Source organism: Ranitomeya imitator, chromosome 3, assembly GCF_032444005.1.
Source record: "Ranitomeya imitator isolate aRanImi1 chromosome 3, aRanImi1.pri, whole genome shotgun sequence".
NCBI classification, from domain to species: domain Eukaryota; kingdom Metazoa; phylum Chordata; class Amphibia; order Anura; family Dendrobatidae; genus Ranitomeya; species Ranitomeya imitator.
In genome coordinates this window covers 160,654,722-160,677,572 of record NC_091284.1, presented here as the reverse complement: position 1 = coordinate 160,677,572, position 22,851 = coordinate 160,654,722, and the positions used below count along the sequence as shown (strand labels likewise).

General features: G+C 43.4%; 1 protein-coding gene across 2 annotated transcripts in view; it reads right to left on the bottom strand.

Annotated features, from left to right (window-relative positions):
• The window catches only part of STS (steroid sulfatase), a 514,463-nt gene extending 499,524 nt beyond the window's left edge, over positions 1–14,939 (bottom strand). For both annotated transcript variants that reach the window (XM_069761574.1, XM_069761575.1), the window contains exon 1: positions 14,592–14,939. The gene's annotated coding sequence lies outside the window, so the exon portion shown is untranslated. The remainder of the gene's footprint in view (positions 1–14,591) is intronic.
• Positions 14,940–22,851: the final 7,912 nt, after the last annotated feature.

Sequence of the window (22,851 nt, the reverse complement as noted above, 5' to 3'; positions counted from 1 at the left end):
AAAGCCGAGGAAAAAGACAAGTCAATGCCCATCCTACCACAAAAGGCTCGCCAAAACCTCGAAACAAACTGGGAACCTCTGTCAGAAACGATATTCTCTGGAATGCCATGTAAACGAACCACATGCTGGAAAAACAATGGCACCAAATCAGAGGAGGAAGGCAATTTAGACAAGGGTACCAAATGGACCATCTTAGAGAAGCGATCACAGACCACCCAAATGACTGACATCTTTTGAGAGACGGGAGGATCTGAAATAAAATCCATAGAGATATGTGTCCAAGGCCTCTTCGGGACCGGCAAGGGCGAAAGCAACCCACTGGCACGAGAACAGCAGGGCTTAGCCCGAGCACAAATCCCACAGGACTGCACAAAAGTACGCACATCCCGCGACAGAGATGGCCACCAAAAGGATCTAGCCACTAACTCTCTTGTACCAAAGATTCCAGGATGACCAGCCAACACTGAACAATGAACCTCAGAGATAACTTTATTCGTCCACCTATCAGGGACAAACAGTTTCTCCGCTGGGCAACGATCAGGTTTATTAGCCTGAAATTTTTGCAGCACCCGCCGCAAATCAGGGGAGATGGCAGACACAATTACTCCCTCTTTGAGGATACCCGCCGGCTCAGATACACCCGGAGAGTCGGGCACAAAACTCCTAGACAGAGCATCCGCCTTCACATTTTTAGAGCCCGGAATTTATGAAATCACAAAGTCAAAACGGGCAAAAAACAACGACCAACGAGCTTGTCTAGGATTCAACGGCTTGGCGGACTCGAGATAAGTGAAGTTCTTATGATCAGTCAAGACCAACACGCGATGCTTAGCTCCTTCAAGCCAATGACGCCACTCCTCGAATGCCCACTTCATGGCCAGCAACTCTCGATTGCCCACATCATAATTTCGCTCAGCAGGCGAAAACTTCCTGGAAAAGAAGGCGCATGGTTTCATCACCGAGCAATCAAAACTTCTCTGCGACAAAACAGCCCCTGCTCCAATCTCAGAAGCATCAACCTCGACCTGGAACGGAAGCGAAACATCTGGTTGACACAACACAGGGGCAGAAGAAAAACGACGCTTCAACTCTTGAAAAGCTTCCACCGCAGCAGAAGACCAATTGACCAAATCAGCACCTTTCTTGGTCAAATCGGTCAATGGTTTAGCAATACTAGAAAAATTGCAGATGAAGCGACGATAAAAATTAGCAAAGCCCAGGAACTTTTGCAGACTTTTCAGAGATGTCGGCTGAGTCCAATTATGGATGGCTTGGACCTTAACAGGGTCCATCTCGATAGTAGAAGGGGAAAAGATGAACCCCAAAAATGAAACCTTCTGAACACCAAAGAGACACTTTGATCCCTTCACAAACAAAGAATTAGTACGCAGGACCTGAAACACCGTTCTGACCTGCTTCACATGAGACTCCCAATCATCTGAGAAGATCAAAATGTCATCTAAGTACACAATCAGGAATTTATCCAGGTACTCTCGGAAAATGTCATGCATAAAGGACTGAAACACTGATGGAGCATTGGCAAGTCTGAAAGGCATTACTAGATACTCAAAATGGCCCTCGGGCGTATTAAATGCAGTTTTCCACTCATCTCCTCGCTTAATACGCACAAGATTATACGCACCACGAAGATCTATCTTGGTGAACCAACTAGCCCCCTTAATCCGAGCAAACAAATCAGACAACAATGGCATGGGGTACTGAAATTTAACCGTGATCTTATTTAGAAGGCGGTAATCTATACAAGGTCTCAGTGAACCATCCTTCTTGGCTACAAAAAGGAACCCTGCTCCTAATGGCGATGATGACGGGCGAATATGCCCCTTCTCCAAAGACTCCTTCACATAACTCCGCATAGCGGCGTGCTCAGGCACAGATAAATTAAACAGTCGACCTTTTGGGAATTTACTACCAGGAATCAAATCGATAGCACAATCACAATCCCTATGCGGAGGTAGGGTATCGGACTTGGGCTCATCAAATACATCCCGGTAATCAGACAAGAACTCAGGAACCTCAGAAGGGGTGGATGACGAAATAGTCAGAAATGGGACATCACCATGTACCCCCTGACAACCCCAGCTGGACACAGACATGGATTTCCAATCTAATACTGGATTATGGATTTGTAGCCATGGCAACCCCAACACGACCACATCATGCAGATTATGCAACACCAGATAGCGAATAACCTCCTGATGTGCAGGAGCCATGCGCATGGTCAGCTGGGTCCAGTACTGAGGCTTATTCTTGGCCAAAGGCGTAGCATCAATTCCTCTCAATGGAATAGGACACTGCAAGGGCTCCAAGAAAAACCCACAACGCCTAGCATACTCCAAGTCCATCAAATTCAGAGCAGCGCCTGAGTCCACAAATGCCATGACAGAATACGATGACAAAGAGCAGATCAAGGTAACAGACAGAAGAAATTTTGACTGTACCGTACCAATGGTGGCAGACCTAGCGAACCGCTTAGTGCGCTTAGGACAATCAGAGATAGCATGAGTGGAATCACCACAGTAGAAACACAGCCCATTCAGACGTCTGTGTTCTTGCCGTTCAACTCTGGTCAAAGTCCTATCGCACTGCATAGGCTCAGGTTTAAGCTCAGGTAATACCGCCAAATGGTGCACAGATTTTCGCTCGCGCAAGCGTCGACCGATCTGAATGGCCAAAGACATAGACTCATTCAGACCAGCAGGCATAGGAAATCCCACCATGACATCCTTAAGGGCTTCAGAGAGACCTTTTCTGAAAATAGCTGCGAGCGCACCTTCATTCCACTGAGTGAGTACGGACCACTTTCTAAATTTCTGACAATATACCTCTATTTCGTCCTGACCCTGACACAGAGCCAGCAAATTCTTCTCTGCCTGATCCACAGAATTAGGCTCATCGTACAGCAATCCGAGCGCCAGGAAAAATGCATCGATATTACTTAATGCAGGATCTCCTGACGCAAGAGAAAATGCCCAGTCCTGAGGGTCGCCACGCAAAAAAGAAATAACGATCCTAACTTGTTGAACTGGGTCACCAGAGGAGCGAGGTTTCAAAGCCAGAAATAGTTTACAATTATTTTTGAAACTCAGAAATTTAGTTCTATCTCCAAAAAACAAATCAGGAATAGGAATTCTCGGTTCTAACATAGAATTCTGAACCACAAAGTCTTGAATACTTTGTACTCTTGCCGTGAGCTGATCCACACATGAAGACAGACCTTTAATGTCCATTGCTACACCTGTGTCCTGAACCACCCAAATGTCTAGGGGAAAAAAAAGGCAAAACACAGTGCAAAGAAAAAAAAATGGTCTCAGAACTTCTTTTTTCCCTCTATTGGGAATCATTAGTACTTTGGGCTTCCAGTACTGTTATGAAAGGTAATTCAGTACCACAATGGACATAAAGGTCAGCGCACATACAGTGACCTGGCAATAACCCAAAAAACAAGAACGAGCTCTGAGACGTGGGAACTCTGTCGACCGCAATCCCCAATCCCCTCAAATCACACCAAAGGCAGCCGTGGATTGCGCCTAACGCTCCCTATGCAACTCGGCACGGCCCGAGAAACCAGCCAGCCTGAAGATAGAAAATAAGCCTACCCTGCCTCAGAGAAATACCCCAAAGGAAAAGGCAGCCCCCACATACAATGACTGTGAGTTAAGACGAAAAGACAAACGTAGAGATGAAATAGATCTAGCAAAGTGAGGCCCAACTCCCTGAACAGAGCGAGGACAAGAAAGGAAACTTTGCGGTCAACACAAAACCCCACAAAAACCACGCAAAGGGGGCAAAAAGACCGCCCGCACCGAACTAACACCCTCTGCGTCCCAGAGCATCCAGCAAGCAGAAAAAAACAAACTGACAAGCCGGACAGAAAAAAAACAGCAAACAAATAGCAAAGAGGAACCTAGCTATGCAGAGCAGCAGGCCACAGAAACGATCCAGGAGGAAACAGGTCCAACACTAGAACATTGACTGGAAGCCAGGATCAAAGCACTAGGTGGAGTTAAATAGAGCAGCACCTAACGACTTCACCACATTACCTGAGGAAGGAAACTCAGAAGCCGCAGTACCACTTTCCTCCACCAACGGAAGCTCACAGAGAGAACCAGCCGAAGTACCACTTGTGACCACAGGAGGGAGCTCTGCCACAGAATTCACAACAGACGGGTCTATCCCCTCTCTCTCCTGGAGACAGAGGCTATGTCCCAATACATCCAGGAGAATTTGGCAAGAGGGGTCGTTAGGAAGTCAGTGTCACCTGCAGGGGCGGGGTTCTTCTTCGTGCAGAAGAAGAACAGAGAATTACGTCTATGCATAGATTACAGGGGTCTTAATGTCATCACCATTAAGAATAAGTACCCGCTGCCCCTGATTTCTGAGCTCTTTGAAAGGCTACGGGGAGCAAGGGTATTTACCAAATTAGATCTGCGGGGTGCTTACAACCTGATTCATATCCGCGAGGGGGACGAATGGAAGACAGGTTTTAATACCAGGGATGGACACTATGAATATCTGGTGATGCCCTTTGGGCTCAGTAATGCCCCAGACGTTTTCCAAGACTTTGTTAATGATATCTTCCGGGATATGCTCTTCACCTCGGTCGTAGTCTATCTGGATGATATTCTCATCTTTCCAGATATTGACTCCCACCGGAGAGATGTTTGCAGAGTCTTCGAACTCTTAAGGGCAAATTCCCTCTATGCAAAGTTGGAGAAATGTATGTTTGAGCAGGAGTCTTTACCTTTCCTGGGCTATATCATCTCCGCCCAGGGATTGGCTATGGATCCTGCCAAACTACAGGCTGTGATGGACTGGCCAGAACCCCATTCTCTTATAGCGGTGCAGTGCTTTATGGGGTTCATTAATTACTATCGCCAGTTCATTCCCCACTTCTCAACTTTGGTAGCTCCCTTGGTTGCCCTCACCAAGACGGGAGCAAACCCCAAATTGTGGTCTGAAGAGGTCTCCAAGGCTTTCACTTCTATTAAGTCTCATTTTGCTAGCGCTCCCATCCTTCATCGTCCCGATGTTGATAAGCCGTTTATATTGAAGTTGGATGCCTCATCTGTTGGTGCTGGAGCAGTCCTCTTCCAAAAGGATGCTCAAGGTCAGAAGCATCCTTGCTCCTTCTTCTCCAAGACCTTAACACCAGCGGAGAAGAATTATTCCATCGGGGACAGGGAGTTGCTAGCAATGAAGTTGGCCTTCTCGGAGTGGAGACATCTTTTGGAGGGGGCTCGCTTTCCCTTCCAAGTCTTCATTGACCACAAAAATTTGGTGTACTTACTTACAAACAGCCCAGCGGCTAAATTCTCGTCAGGCCAGATGGTCCTTGTTCTTCTCCCAGTTCCACTTCACCCTCCATTATCTCTCTGGGAAGAAGAACATTCGTGCTGATGCTGTCTCTCGCTCCGTTGTGTCTTCTGAGGAGGAGGAAGGGGAGCCTCGGCTTATTGTCCCTTCTGAGAGCCTGAGAACCGTAGCTCCAGTTTTGCTAGAGTCAGTGCCTCTGGGCAAGACTTTTGTACCTACTAATTTGCGACCGGAGGTTCTCTCTTGGGCTCATTCATCCAGGGTGAGTGGAAATTTTGGGACAAACAGGACATCTGAGCTGCTGGCGAGGACATATATGGCCGCATATGGTCCGTGACATTGGAGATTATATTCGGGCGTGTGTCTCCTGCACCAAAAATAAGTCTCCTCGACAACGGCCAGCTGGGTTACTTTATCTCGTGCCGACAGACAGGCCTTGGGAGATGGTCAGGATGGATTTTGTGGTGGGCTTACCCAAGTCTCGTGGCTGCACCATCATTTGGGTTATCACCGACCATTTTTCTAAAATGGTGCACTTGGTGCTGCTGCCACGGCTACCTTCTGCACGGGCCTTGGCAGCGTTGTTTATAAAACACATCTTCCACCTACACGGTATGCCGGACAAAATTGTCAGTGACTGGGGTCCCCAGTTTGCGTCTCGGTTCTTGAGAGAACTTTGTCGTCTTCTCAGCATTGAGTTGAATCTCTCTTCTGCATATCATCCCGAGACGAATGGGTTGGAAGAGAGGGCCAACCAGACCTTGGTCACATATCTGCGACATTTTGTCTCAGCCAGGCAGGATGACTGGGCATCCTTGCTATCGTGGGCGGAGTTTGTGTGTGTGTGCAAGACCACTGACTGCTATCAGCTTAGCAGTTAGCTCTGTACTCCTGTGAGTCTAACAGGGCACAGTGCTTTATTTTGTCAGCGACTCTGTAAAGTAACAGCGTTTGCTTATACCATCATATAATGTCATTTGCTAGCAGCAGGTTCCTCCTGCAAGGTGGACCCCGGGCTGTGAACGCACCAATAACTTCATCTATTTACTCAGTGCGTTCCGCTAGCCCTAACAAACGATATCCTCTGGTTTGCTTCCGGGGCCTCAAAAACAGTCCGTGCACCGCCGTATCTCTTGGGTACATCAGCTGCTTTGAAGTCCCTGGCTCAGTGCTAACTTCACACAGGCCTGGGTTGCACAAAGCCTCCTGCTCTGCAGCTTGCAAAACTAAACTGACACACCCAAGACAAAACTGAGAGTTTAAATTGGGATCAACTGCAAAAACCCAGAGTGTATGGAGGCATTCACCTCACTACCAATCCTGCAAATCCATCAAAAATAAAAGCCCATGGTGAGTTTTCCTACACTACTTTGACCAAATCCACAGATCTAATCCATATTCCACAGAGACCACAAATTGAAAGAAATATTCTGAGAGCTACCACTTTTCTCCTACAAACAGCCCCTTAACTTAAGGAATCTCTTTGTCAGAAGTGTCCTCTCATAAGCATCAGTAACTGGAACATTGCCATGTAACAATAAAAAATGCAAAACTTGTACCCGCATATTACCCACAAGCGACCTTCTCAGAGATGTTGTACAGGATAGTTTGTGGATTAAGTCCGCGCTGCCACAATAATACAGTTTCAAATGTAATGAAAAGCTCTGGTGGTTTATTCGACACGTTTCATGTCTTTGTGGTATTTTCCTGATGAAGAGGTCAGATAGACCTTGAAACGCATCGAATAAACCACCAGAGCTTTTCATTACATTTGAATCTGTATTATTGTGGCAGCGCGGACTTAATCCACAAACTATCCTGCACAACATCTCATTAGGAACCTTTACATAGACCAAGAAGCAATAGTTGAAATGGAACACATCGCCATGGTATGGTTAAAATTAGAGTGAGGGATTGGACAAGGCTACATTCAGTCACCATTACTCTTCAATTTATAAGCTGAAGCTATTTTCAGTAAGGCTGGACTTGCCAAAAAAGAAGATGGAATCAAAATTGCTGGACGAATTATTAACAATCTTAAATACACAGACAATAAACTATTGATAGCAACAAGCGTAGGTGGAATGAAGGACCTATTACGGAGTGTCAAGATGGAAAGCTCGAGTATGGGACTTCTACTGAATACAAGTAGTCAATGATATTGACTACTGCCAGGTACAACCAGGACACATTTAAGATTGACAGCAATGAACTGGAAGTTGTAAAGGACTTCAACCTACAATGATGAATCAATGATCACTCAAAATGGAATAACCACACTAAAAGTTAGTACTAGGATAGCTATGGTCAAACCAAAAATGAAATAATAGAACAACACGGCACTCGTAGTAGTGTATAGAGTAGGTGCTCAAGTAGGATATCTAGCCCAACAAATCCAAATCCGAAAAAACTTGGCAGCAACCCCGGTCGCATCACACATGCGCCTACATGGACAGGACTTCTTGCTGCATCCAGGATACCCTACCAATATTGGAAGTTATAGAGACAGGATTAATGTTTCTCCCTGCACCATATCTCTTATATTTGTTTTGATGAAGGTCCGGATGTGGACCAAAAGCGTTCGACTTGCCTTCATGGATGCACATCAATAAACCTTTTGCATATGATAATTATTCATCCAGAGTGCCAAGTTTTTTTGGATTCAAACCAACAATGAAGTCACTGGACAAAGTCTTCAAATAGAGAAACATTTCACTGGCGATGAAGGCACAACTTGTACATAGGCTGTTTTTTTCTGTAGTAAAATATAGATACGAAACCTGGACAATAAAGAAACAAGACAGAAGAAGAACCAACGCCTTCGAAAAGTGGTGCTGGAGAAAGATGCTATCAATACCATGGATGGGAAGAAGAACAAACAAATCAATTTTGGTGTAAATCAAGCCTCAAGCCAGACATGTCACTCGAAGCAAGGATCACCAAGCTACTGCTACTTTGGACACATCATACAAAGAGAGCAATAGTGGAAAAGGACATCGTGGTCAGAAAAATAGAAGGAACAAGGTGATGAGGAATACCAGCAAACCGATGGCTTGATACAATCAGGATAACGGCGAAGAAGACCCTGGTGGACCTATCTAGGATTGTACAATATCGATCTTCATCCATCAAGTTGCCATGGCTCGAGATCCAGCTGAAGGCCATTAATTATACTAATAATAATAATAGCTATCTAAGGTTACTTGCGTTTTTTTCTTTGCGTTTTGCATTGCAATTTTCTGCTTGATTTTTAATCGCAGTTTTGTGGCTTTTGTCTCTTTTTTCTTTGGCATGTCTTGTTTTAACCCCTTTACCCCCGAGGGTGGTTTGCATGTTAATGACCAAGTAAATTTCTACAATTCTGACCACTGTCCCTTTATGAGGTAATAACTATGGAACGCTTCAATGTATCCCAGTGATTCTGACAAAGTTTTTTCATGACATATTGTATTTCATGTTAGTGGTAAAATTTATTTGATCTGACTTGTGATTATTTGTGAAAAAAAATGGAAATTTGGCGAAAATTTTGAAAATTTCACAATTTTCCAACTTTGAATTTTCATGCCCTTAAATCACAGAGATAAGACATACAAAATACTTAATAAGTAACATTAAGTACATGTCTGCTTTACATCAGCACAATTTTGGGACAACTTTTTTTTATGTTAGGAAGTTATAAGGGTTAAAAGTTAAACAGCGATTTCTCATTTTTACAACATAATTTTTTTAGGGACCACCTCACATTTGAAGTCACTTAGATGGGTCTATATGATAGAAAATACCCAAATGTGATACCATTCTAAAAAACTGCACCTCTCAAGGTGCTGAAAACCACATTCAAGATGTTTATTAACCCTTCAGGTGCTTCACAGGAATTTTTGGAATGTTTAAAAAAAATAAACATTTAACTTTTTTCACAAAAAATGTAATTCAGACCAAAAACATTTTATTTTACCAAGGGTAACAAGGTAACAGAAGAAATTGGACCACAAAAGTTGTTTTGCAAATTGTCCTGAGTACGCTGATACCCAATATGTGCAGGTAAACTGGGGGATATACAGCTTTCAACCTGGACTGTGCTAAGATGCGACTGTCCCCGCTGAAAACCACTGGTGAATGAGCTGCTTGGGAGCGGAGCTTCAGTGACCAGGGGTGATGTCATAGAGGTTAGCTCCAGTCACTGAGCACCGTTCTCAGCCGGACTGAGCTGCGGTGACTTCGGTGAGAACCCTGCTAGCACCATGAGCCATAAATGCTCACTGTGGTAGCGGGGATCTGATTGCAGTTTAGCTGGGAACAGAGCTCAGAGACCGGAGGTAACATTTATGATGTCACCCTGGTCACTGAAGCTCTGCTCCCAAGCAGCTCATCCACCAGTGGCTTTCAGCTGGGACGGTCGCATCTTAGCACCGTCCAGGTTAAAAACTGTATATCCCCAGATATAGATTACGGCATTTTGCAGAATTATAGACAGGTATGGTATATTGTTGTTTTTATTTTACTTTTATTACAGGAGATCGAGGGCTTTGCTTGGATTATGCGTTGTAGTAAGTATGGTTTAATTAAGAATAATAAAAGATGTCTGCCATTTTTTTCAAATAAAAGACTTTATTTTGGCTGTGCCTTTATTTAACATTACAACTATAGGATTAGTAATGGATAGGTGTCCTAAAGACGATTCTCCATTATTAAGACGTGGGCTTGATGTCACCGGTGATATCAACCGCACAACTATTACACCACTTGCCACTGCTACAGAGTAAGTGGGAAGAGCCAAGCAAAATGCCAGAATTGGCACATCTAATAGATGTGCCTTTTCTGGGTAGCTGGGGTCTGCTATTTTTTAGCCTGGGGGGTCAATAACCATAGCCCCTTGCCAGCCTGAGAATACCAGCCCCCAGCTGTGAGCTTTAGAAAGGCTAGTTGTCAAAAATGGAGGGACCCAGCGCCTTTTTTTTATTATTTATTTCAATAATTAAAAAATATGGCGTGGGAACCCCTCTTTTCTTGATATCCAACCTTGTTGATGCTGACAGCTGAGGGTTGCAGCCCCAAGCTGTGAGTTTTATCTGGCTGGTTACCAAAATAGGGGTGAACCCATGCCTTTTTTTTTAATTACTGTATTTATTTACTGTATTGCCGCTTCTGCGGTCACTGTTATTAGCAGCAGCAGCAGGGGTAGGCTGATGGTCCCAGGCTGATGACCAGGAAGTTTCTTAACTCTGCTAACCTGGATGTTGTCCTGACGACATTGGATTACCATGGCACCGATCGGGACCCCGTGTCACGCCACAGGGTCTTCGATGCAAAGGCAGATGGGCTGTTAGCTTCCGATCATGTTCGATTCCAGTATTTGGGGGGCTTAAAGTGTCGGGAGCGGTCTATGACCGGTCCTGGCACCTAGTGCTAGGTGCAAGCTGTCAGAATCAGATGAGACCCGGCAGCGATCGGCTGTGATCCCACCATAAACGCAGCCAATCGCTGAGACATACTATTCCGTCCATGGTCAGATTGACTCGGTCACGTGGACGGAATAGTATGTCTGATGTCAGAGAGAGGTTAAATAAGGATGCTTTGACATTGCGGTATTGCGGGTTTCTCCATCTTCTACATGCAATGTGTCCGTGAAAATCGTACAGCACTTGCATATATCCGAATATGGTGCAATGTTTTCCACGGACCCATTGATGCAAATAGACGAACGCCATCGGATTATCGGAAGCAAATGCACGCCAATCGGTCAGAGGAAAAACTTGGACATTTGCACTGCCTCATTGAATAAGTAAAAACCAAAGAAGCACCACAAAACCGACCATAAGTCCAATATAAAATAGTTTTTATTCATATAAAAATTCTAGTAACGAAAGAAAATATATGGGGAAAAACCAGTACAGGTACAAATTATAGGCTACAATGCCTTAATACAGGTATATATGGTATAGAAATATTATATAAAAAAAATATTATATAAAAACAACAAGGACCTATATCCAGGAGGCAATGTATAATGAATAAGACTGAGCAAACCACAAAAATATGGAAAAATGAAGGGATCACAGTCCAGTTATGTGAGTGAATTATAGAGCAGTCTCAAAAACAATGTGTATAACTAATAGATAATCCTGAGTGGATAAAACAAATTGTTGCCCTGTGAGTAAAAGTGAGTGTTAAACTAAACTACGGTAATAGTCAAACCACAGCAAAAAAGATATACTCTGTGAAAAAACAATGTGTCTACCAACATATTGAAGTGACCAACAATCAAAGCATAGTAAAAATCAAGTGAATACACATGTTCACTGGGTAACATGAAGAATTAAGGGTGTTGGAAATAACAAGGAAGTGAATAATCACTGTGAAGAAGGACGGGTAAGTTAAAGGGACTCTGTCACCTGAATTTGACAGGCCCTGTGTCCGGTCCGATGGGCGGTGTTTTCTCTTCTTTTCATTCACCCCTTCCTTTCCTGCTGGCCGCAATATTTTCTTGGATTTGAGTAGGTTTCCTCCGTAGTACAGGCGTGCGCAATGCAATCTTGCCTTGCGCACGTGCAGTATGCTTTGACCAACTGCAAGATTGCATTGCGCACGTGTGTGCTATGGAAGAAACCGAATCAAATCCAAGAAAATATTGCGGCCAGTGGGAAAGGAAGGGGTGAATGAAAGAAGAGAAAACACATCAGACCGGACACAGGGTCTGCCAAATTCAGGTGACAGAGTCCCTTTAAGGGTACAGTTGTGGCCAAAAGTATTGACACCCCTGCATTTCTGCCAGATAATACTCAGTTTCTTCCTGAAAATGATTGCAATCACAAATTCTTTGGTATTATTATCTTCATTTAATTTGTCTTACATGAAAAAACACAAAAGAGAATGAAGCAAAAAGCAAAACATTGATCATTTCACACAAAACTCCAAAAATGGGCCAGACAAAAGTATTGGCACCCTCAGCCTAATACTTGGTTGCACAACCTTTAGCCAAAATAACTGCGACCAACCACTTCCGGTAACCATCATTGAGTTTCTTACAATGCTCTGCTGGAATTTTAGACCATTCTTTGGCAAACTGCTCCAGGTCCCTCATATTTGAAGGGTGCCTTCTCCAAACTGCCATTTTTAGATCTCTCCACAGGTGTTCTATTGGATTCAGGTCTGGACTCTTTGCTGGCCACCTTAGAAGTCTCCAGTGCTTTCTCTCAAACCATTTTCTAGTGCTTTTTGAAATGTGTTATGGGTCATTGTCCTGCTGGAAGACCCATGACCTCTGAGGGAGACCCAGCTTTCTCATACTGGGCCCTACATTATGCTGCAAAATTTGTTGGTAGTCTTCAGACTTCATAATGCCATGCACACGGTCAAGCAGTCCAGTGCCAAAGGCAGCAAAGCAAAGCCAAAACATCAGGGAACCTCCGCCATGTTTGACTGTAGGGACCGTGTTCTTTTCTTTGAATGCCTTTTTTTTTCCTGTAAAATCTATGTTGATGCCTTTGCCCAAAAAGCTCTACTTTTGTCTCATCTGACCAGAGAACATTCTTCCAAAACGTTTTAGGCTTTTTCAGGTAAGTTTTGGCAAACTCCAGCCTGGCTTTTTTATGTCTCGGGGTAAGAAGTGGGGTCTTCCTGGGTCTCCTACCATACAGTCCCATTTCATTTAGACGCCGATGGATAGTACGGGTTGACACTGTTGTACCCTCGAACTGCAGGGCAGCTTGAACTTGTTTGGATGTTAGTCAAGGTTTTTTATCCAACATCCGCACAATCTTGCATTGAAATCTCTTGTCAATTTCTCTTTTCTGTCCACATCTAGGGAGGTTAGCCACAGTGCCATGGGCTTTAAACTTCTTGATGACACTGCGCACGATAGACACAGGAACATTCAGGTCTTTGGAGATGGACTTGTAGCCTTGAGATTGCTCATGCTTCCTCACAATTTGGTTTCTCAAGTCCTCAGACAGTTCTTTGGTCTTCCTTCTTTTCTCCATGCTCAATGTGGTACACACAAGGACACAGGACAGAGGTTGAGTCAACTTTAATCCATGTCAACTGGCTGCAAGTGTGATTTAGTTATTGGCAACACCTGTTAGGTGCCACAGGTAAGTTACAGGTGCTGTTAATTACACAAATTAGAGAAGCATCACATGATTTTTCGAACAGTGCTAATACTTTTGTCCACCCCCTTTTTTATGTTTGGTGTGGAATTATATCCAATTTGGCTTTATGACAATTCTTTTTGTGTTTTTTCATTTAAGACAAATTAAATGAAGATGATAATAACAAAGAATCTGTGTTTGCAATCATTTTCAGGAAGAAACTGAGTATTGTCTGACAGAATTGCAGGGGTGTCAATACTTTTGGCCACAACTGTATGTGCACACGTATTCTGGAGGACTGCAGATTTTTCCGCAGCGGATTTGGAAAAACTGCAGTGCAAAACCGCTGCCATTTTTCCTGCGGATTTATCGCGGTTTCTACTGCGGATTCCGCTGCGGCTTTACACCTGCAGTTTTCTATTGGAGCAGGTGTAAAACCGCAGCGGAATCCGCACAAAGAATTGACATGCTGCGGAATATAAACCGCTGCGTTTCTGTTTGTTTTTTTCCACAGCATGTGCACTGCGGATTTCATTTCCCATAGGTTAACATGGTACTGTAAACTCATGGGAAACCGCTGCGGATCCGCAGCTGCGGAAACGCTGCGGATCCGGAGCAAAATCCGCAGCGTGTGCACATACCCTAAATTTATCAACAATCACTCACAATCAGTCTGTGGATCCCTGGCTTCTGGATGGCATCCTCATTGAATAAGTACAGATAGCACTCGTCCAATTTTTACGGTCGTGTGCAAGAGCCACGATCCTGATGATGGATTGCCTTTAAGTTAATGTACAGATGTACATGAGGTTTATTTAGCATAACCAGGCATAAATTACATAGCAACCAACAGTGCACATACATTCCCTTTACCCACACTTTTATACAATTACACTGTAATTATCCTTCTGCATATGTATGCGACATTAACCAGTCATTTGTTATGATCAATCAGTACAGCTTTCATGCAGACATAAAGCAATTTAAAGGGTAATGCAAAAATATATGGCACAAAATGTATCCGTTTAAGTATCGTGATACAAATTTCATGTTACTGTAATTCACACTGAAAAGAAAGTGCAGATAACAATAATATGAAGTGCGGAGTTTGACAGCGAGCCTTTTACCGAGCATTTCACACACCCCTCGCTCAGATCACTTTACACTTACCAGTGAGTCACTGATTCACGGGCCGGTTACCGGAGAGACAGCTTTACAAATGCTCTCAGACTGCGCCAGCTATTCTGAGGCTCTCATTTATCTCCTGAAACAAGTTTGTTTATTTTTTTCGCTGTTATTGATTCATTGTAGCGCAGAGAAGTGCTGGAATTCAAGGCTCAAAACAACATGAAGCAAATCGCTTCCTGCCTTCTGTTGTTAATGGTTAAACAGACGTGATTGGTGGAAGCTTGCAGGAAAAGCGAGACAGCCTGCAGAAGTTACAGCACATTTCTGCACTTAGCTCTTTGCTCCTGCAGTTATTTGTGTCTGGAAAGATGTCGCTTTGCCTTGTTTTCTGGCCGGCGTTACGATTGCCAAGAAATCGAGGCAAGCCTTGTTCGCGTTGGCTGTAAAACACCCTTTAATATCTTATGAAGTTCTTGTTATTTGTTCTGTTTAGATCCGCGGCTTCCATTATCATGGAACGCCCGGTATTGTTGCTAAGCAGCACATTTAGTCTTCTGTCTTCCAAGATTCTTTTTTCCTCCTTTTCCTTTTAAGAATAGTATTTTACTACTAGGCCATGTGCCACCGATGAGCTTTTGGTGCGTTTTTGACGCTGTGTATTTTCGCTGTCGAGCCTTAGGCCGGCGTCACACTAGCGTGTTTTACAGACGTATGAGAGGCGCAGAAAATACGCATTGCACACGGTACAATGATTCTCTATGGCCCAGCTCCTATCTGCCGTATTTTACGCATCCGTATTATACGGTATTGTACGGGCGTAGAAAATCGCAGCATGCTGCGTTTGTCAGCGCATTGCGCAAAAAATACGCAAATGAAAGTCAATGGGGCGAGAAAAATATGGATTACACACGGACTAACAGTGTGACGTGCCAGAAATACGCAGCGGTGCTCTATAGAAAAGCCAGCAATTCAGCGTGGTGTACAGTAAAATCACATTGACAGGTTAGAATAGAATAGCTATAATAAATGTCTACACATAGTATAGGTATATATATATATATATATATATATATACATATGTCAGTGAGACACACACATATATCTATAATATAACGCTGGGAGCGTCACTCTGTCCGAAGCCTTTATAGACTGCGCAAGCGCAAGCGCCGGCGCAGTCTGGACCCCACAGAGTGACGCTCCCAGGAGATCGCGGTATGCGTAAGCACTGAACGCACACCGAGATCTCCAACAGAGAAGCAGGGACGCGCCAGGAGGGTAAGTATAAACTATATTCACCTGTCCTGTTCCAGCACTGCATGCGGCTCCATCTTCCGGGTCCTCTGCCTCTGACGTTCGCCGCCCTCTGACTGAACAGTCACAGCCAGAGGACCCGGACAAAGCAGCACACAGCGCTGGAATGGGACAGGTGAATATAGCAAGTGTCAGGGGCCTGAGCTAGCGGCGACTCCGGCACCTGACACCCACAGTGCGCCAGTGTCCCCGCCCGCTCAGGCCCCCAGCACTCGGCGCCCAGCGACGATAGGTGAGTATTTTATTTTTTTTTATAACTCACAGCAGCATACGGGGTATATAATATTATGGAGCATCTTATGGGGGCCATAAACCTTTATGGAGCAAAATACGGGGCATATATTATGGAGCATCTTATGGGGGCCATAAACCTTTATGGAGCAGTGTACGGGGCATATACTATGCAGCATCTTATGGGGGCCATAAACCTTTATGGAGCAGTGTACGGGGCATATACTATGGAGCATCTTATGGGGGCCATAAACCTTTATGGAGCAGTGTACGGGGCATATACTATGGAGCATCTTATGGGGGCCATAAACCTTTATGGAGCTGCGTATGGGGCATATGGATGGGAGCAGCAAATTACAGAATGGTGGCGCAGGATGGGAGCAGCATATGACAGAACGAGGGTGCAGGATGGGAGCAGCACATGACAGGATGGGGGCGCAGGATGGGAGCAGCAAATGACAGAATGGAGGTGCAGGATGGGTGCAGCACATGTCAGAATGGAGGCGCAGGATGGGTGCAGCACATGTCAGAATGGAGGTGCAGGATGGGTGCAGCACAAGTCAGAATGGGGGCACAGGATGGGAGCAGCACATGTCAGAATGGGGGTGCAGGATGGGAGCAGCACATGGCAGAATGGGGGCGCAGGATGGGTGCAGCACATGACAGGATGGGGACGCAGGATGGAGCATCACATGACAGGATGGGGACGCAGGGTGGAGCAGCACATACCAGGATGGAGACCATATACCAATATAAATGCTCGCCACCCGGGCATAGAACGGGTTCAATAGCTAGTATATATATATATATATATATATATATATATATATATGTATTTATATTTCATACAGCGCTAGATAGCAGAAAAGCCGGTAATTCAATTGCTGGCTTTTGCTATCTCCTTCCCAAACCCGACAGGCTATGAGACATGGTTTACATACAGTAATCCTTTTCATATCCTTTTTTTTTTTAATATTTCTCACTACTAATGTTAGTAGTGTGTATGTGCAAAATTTGGGGACTCTAGCTGTTAGAATAAAGGGTTAAATCGGGGAAAAAACTGGCGTGGGCTCCCGCGCAATTTTCTCCGCCAGAGTGGTAAAGCCAGTGACTGAGGCAGATATTAATAGCCTAGAGAGGGACCATGGATATTGGACCCCCCCCTGGCTAACATCTGCCCCCAGCCCCCCCAGAAAAGGCACATCTGTAAGATGCGTCTATTCTGGCACTTGGCCACTCTCTTCCCACTCCCATGTAGCGGTGGGATATGGGGTAATAAAGGGTTAATGTCACCTTGCTATTGTAAGGTGACATTAAGCCAGGTTAATAATGGATACGTGTCAATAAGGCACCTATCCATTATTAATCCAATAGTAGTAAATGGTTAATAAAACACACACACATTAGGAAAGAAGTATTTTATTGAAATAAAGACACAGGGTGTTGTAATAGTTTATTATACTCTCAATCCAATTGAAGACCCTTGTCACCTGAAACAAAGTTAAAATAAAAAATCTACAATATCCCATACCTTCCGTCCTACAGTCTTGTCCGACGCTGTAAATCCATCTGCAGTGGTTAAATAATTTTACAAGCAGGAGCCTGCTAATGCAGCCGCCCCTGCCTGTAAAATCTGGTGAATGAATGGAAAGCAGGGGAACGTAGCTACCTAGACTTGCGGCGCTGCGCCCCCTGCTGGCAAAACCTCAGATGAACTCGAGCGTGGGAATTTTTCTGAATATTTTCTCAGCTAAAGTCCCCAAATTTTGCCACAAACACTTCTAACATTAGTAGTGAGGAATATGTAAAAAAATAAGGGATATGAAATGGTTTACTGTATGTAAACCATGTCTCATATCCTGTCGGGTTTGGGAAGGAGATAGGGTTTGGACAGGGTTTGGGAAGGAGATAGCAAAAGCTGCTATCTAGCGCTGTATGAAATATACATACATATATATATATATATGTGTCTCACTGACATACATATATATATATAGACTGTATATATGTTTTAACGAATATTTGAGCCCATGAATCCATTGTATGTCCGTTTTGCAAGCCGGCGAGAAAATCTCGCTGTACGGATGCCTTACGGATTACATACGGAGGATGACATGCGCAAAATACGCTGACACACCCTGCCTACAGATGACATACGGATCACTATTTTGGGAATATTTCTGCGTATTATGGCCGTAAAAAACAGACCTTATTTTCATATGCCTAGTGTGATGCCGGCCTTAGAGTTCCAGCAAAGTGGATGGGATTTATAGACATTTTTTACTGAGTGTAAACTGACCTGCGGTGCGTGTTTCAAATCCACATATCAATTTTTCCTGCAGGTACTTTGATTTTTCTGTGTGGATATTTCCCATTAGGATTGCGTTAGATGTAGAAAATTTCCAGGTATAAAATGAACAGAAGCTTTTAGTGCATTTCCGCCATGGAAATACACTGCAAATGCATGTCATATGCACATGAAGTTATGTGAAAGCCAGATACCAGGAAGTTTAACCCTTATCCGGCTGAATAGGTACAATTGTAACTATTCCGTTTTAAAATTGCAATAACTTTTTTTTGAAAAGACGTAGAGGGCTGAAATTTCGTGACATCTCTACATTTTTGGTCCAGAATATATTGGCCAAATTTCAATAAAATATCTCCACCCGCTTCCGAGATAAGGGGTCGAGATCTTTTTGCATCCATAACAAGCTGCATAGGTACAAATGTACCTCATATATTTTGAATGAAGATAATGCAAGGGAAAAAGCATAAATTTTTTTTTAATGATAATGCTATTTAACTATTATAAACAAGTAAAAAACTGTTCATTTACATTATAAAAGAAAATGTAAGAAACTTTTTTTTATTGATTTTCTTTGCAAGTAATGCATGTTGGCTTTGCTACAGAGTGTTCATCGCAAATGGGTTTCACACAAACCACACAAGACTTTCTAGTCTTGCGTTGTTTTCGCCTCAGGTCTCTGCAGACATAGCAACTACCAACAACAGGGGAGGGTCCACGACTACCATGAGGTATTTTGGGGCCAGCTGCTGGCTGCGATGCTACCACAATGCATCGTCCAAGCACCATTTCTACTGCACCTCGAAGAAAATGGTTTCTCATTATCATTTTGTTTGTACTACGATCTTCAATTGCAATCATACACAGCTGATTTGCGAGATCTTTCAGGAACTTTCTTCGTTGATCCTTTGCCCTGAAGCTTGGATTGTGTTCTCTGTAGATGATGTAGGATGCTAACCCACTGACATCAATCATATTGTAGAAAAATGCCAAAGTCCAACGTGATGTTCGTCGTTTCACAGTGTACTCTCCCAACATTTTATCCATAACATCAACGCCACCTTTTGTTATGTTGTAGTATTTTACTATCTCTGGCTTGGCTGCTAGTGTCTCTTCAACTTCTCCCGTCATGTGCATAGATGATAGAAGCACGACTGATTTGTTCTTCTTTGGTACATATGAACAGACTGTTGCATCATGATTGTAGGCAAAATTTGTCGAGTATACAGGCCTTTCTTTGGCAGGCTGCATGTTGTTAGGTAGGAACCTTTTGTTTTTTCTCACTGTACCAACTAGTGTCATGTTCCAGGAGTTCAATACCTTAGCTAGTTCCATGGTTGTAAAGAAGTTATCGGTGGTGACATTTCTTCCAGAGCCTTTATACGAGCTCACTAGGTCCAATACTGTTCGTTCTCCAATGTTTACTTGTCGAGGACCATCAGTTGGTTTCCCAGTGTAGAGCTGACCTTGTAAAGGGTAGGCATTTGATGAGTCACAAGCCCAGAAAATCTTTATGCCATATTTAGCTGGTTTTGAAGGTATATACTGGGTAAATTTAGTATGACCTCTAAATGGAAATAATTGCTCGTCGACGGTGATACAATGATATGGCTTGTAGGCTCTCTCCAGATTACTGTTCAGCATTGTCCAGATGTCCCGTATTGGTGCAGCTTTATCTGTTTGCACACGTTCTGCACGTGTATTTTCGTTGTCAAACCTGATAAATCTGAGTATCATCTTGAAGCGGTCACGAGACATGGCTGCACGTATAAGAGGCAGAGCAGCAACATTCCACATTTCCTCCAGATTCTCTTTGTTGGCTCTGTGCACACCAGCAGCAATCAGTATGCCCAAAAATGCATGAAGTTCAGTTTCAGTAAATTGCTTGAATGTTTTTTGTGGTGGCCGTTTGGAAGAATCAGGAAAACGTTGTACCAGTTCGTTGTTGTAAGCATCACAAACTCTCTTGGCCTTTCGATTCGTTTCCCGTAATATGATGTCACACATCTCGGGAGTCATGATGGACTTGAATAGCTCTTTTGCTGTATATAGGTTGCTGATTGCTGCAGGGCCACCTCTTTGTCGTAGGACATTACGAGATTTTGTTTGTGCATTTGGCAGTGGATTACTGCACCATTGAGTTTCATCCTTAGCAGTCCAAATGTCGCCTGCACTTTGAGGCACAGAATCATCCTCAACACTTTCGTCTGATTCGTATTCATTTTCATGCTCTATGACCATTTCTTGTTCAATGTCTGAATCTTCTTCAGTAACATCCACTTGTGGTACATAGTTTTCATCATCAGATGGAACATATGGTTCATCCTCATGCTCAGAATCAGATTCTTCTAGCATTCGCATTATTTCGTCAGACGTAAATCTGTAAATATGAAAAAATGTAAAATAAATAATTTTCCGAAATACTACATTATTGGCTTTTCACAAAATTATACTAACCTGCAAACACGTTTTCTTGGATTATGGCGGAAACTAGATCCAGCATTACTATCACTCATGATGACTTGCTAGATGAATTTTGGCTTCGTATTTTGTGCTGAATATAAATAAAACATCGTAAAACAATATGTAGATACTAATTATTATCCATTTTTCGTATAAAAATTATACCTATAGTGATAAGTTTCATACAAAATATATGTAAGCCAAGTCCAGGCTGAAAGACAATTTGACTGTTCTGTCCCCACATAATGAGAATAAAGGTATAACTGGCTGTTAGATGCTGTGAGACTTTCCTACCTTCGTTTCCAAGAAATTGAAGACTTCACAAGCCTAGAAATGTGTGCTCACAGCAATGAGATGAACAGCAAAATGGCTAATGAGAGGAGGGAGGCAGGAAGACAAGTAGAAGCCACTCCCAGTTTGAATTAACTTAATTGACAGCAACATAAGTGACCAGTAACAACACTGAACAATAGATATCAGCATAACATTTGTAGCTGAATGAACTTTAGTTTCTGAAACCAAGTAAAGTCTTCCCACAGTGGAGGTATATGTGAAGGTACAATTGTACCTATGCAGCCTGTTAAGGTTGTAAAATTATGCAGCCTGACAAGGGTTAAAAAACAAGGCAGCTTTTTTTTAAACATATATAGATATAGCAACAAGAGACAAAGCCACACTATCACAAATTCGATAAAAACACATGTAAAAAAAGCACTGTAAGGGTATGTTCCCACTGGGCATTTTTGCTGCTTTTTTATGCAAATTTTTTGCTGCTTTTTACAGTACCAGCAAAGCCTATGAGATTTCAGAAATCATTTTTTTACATAGAGCATGTCACTTCTTTCAGTGGTTTTTCAGTGTTTTTGCTGCGTTTTTCACCCATTGACTTGAATGGATGTGAAAAAACGCTGCAAATACGCAAGCTGACTTTTTTGCAGCAGAAAAGTCAAGGTTAGCAAGATGTGACTTCACAGTCAGCTCCGCTAAATCTAGATGGTAGTCTGCATGGTTGCATGATGCGTCCATAAAGCCTGTCATCCAGCAGAGCAGACCCGAACCTCATTCACTTGAATGGGGGCCCAATAATGGTGTTTTATACACTGTGATATGCATGACAGCACAGCAAACACCGTTTCTGATCGGCGGTGAAATCATCCTCGCCGGTCAGAGAGCCACGGTTCCCACGCTGCCAAAAGATAGCATGAGTGCTCAGCTTTGATCGGAGGTATACAGTTTACCTCCAGTCACTGGTATCAGCTGATGGGACTACTACTGCTGCTAATAACAGTGAGAGCATGAGCAGTGGATGCGAGTATTCATCAGCCACTCATGAACTGTAAATAAAAAATTAAAAAAAAACCTGCATGGGTTCCCCCTATTTTTAATAACAAGCCAGGCAAAGCTCACAGCTGGGGACTGCAATCCTCAGCTGTCAGAGTTAGCAAGACTAGATATCAACAATAGAGAGGTCCCCATGCTGTTTTTTTAATTATTTAAATAAATTAAAAAAACAGTGTGGGGTCCCCCCCATTTTTGACAACCAGCCTTGCTAAAGCAGACAGCTGGGGGTTGCAGCCCCCAGGTATGAGATTTGACTGGCTTGTTATAAAAAATAGTGGGAACCCACTCAGGGATTTTTTAAAATTAATTATTTACATACTCCCGTAAAAATTTCACTGCAGTGAATTTCAACTGCGGTGAACTAGCCTCTGCACTATGCAACTTTCTCACGGTGCTAGCAGGGATCTCACCGAGGTCACCGCAGTTCTGCCCAGCTGGGAACGCAGCCTTAGTGATGTCACTAAGGGGCCCATCGGACTCTAATTAAGCCACTGATAGTTCCAACTAGTAACATAGTAACATAGTTAGTAAGGCCGAAAAAAGACATTTGTCCATCCAGTTCAGCCTATATTCCATCATAATAAATCCCCAGATCTACGTCCTTCTACAGAACCTAATAATTGTATGATACAATATTGTTCTGCTCCAGGA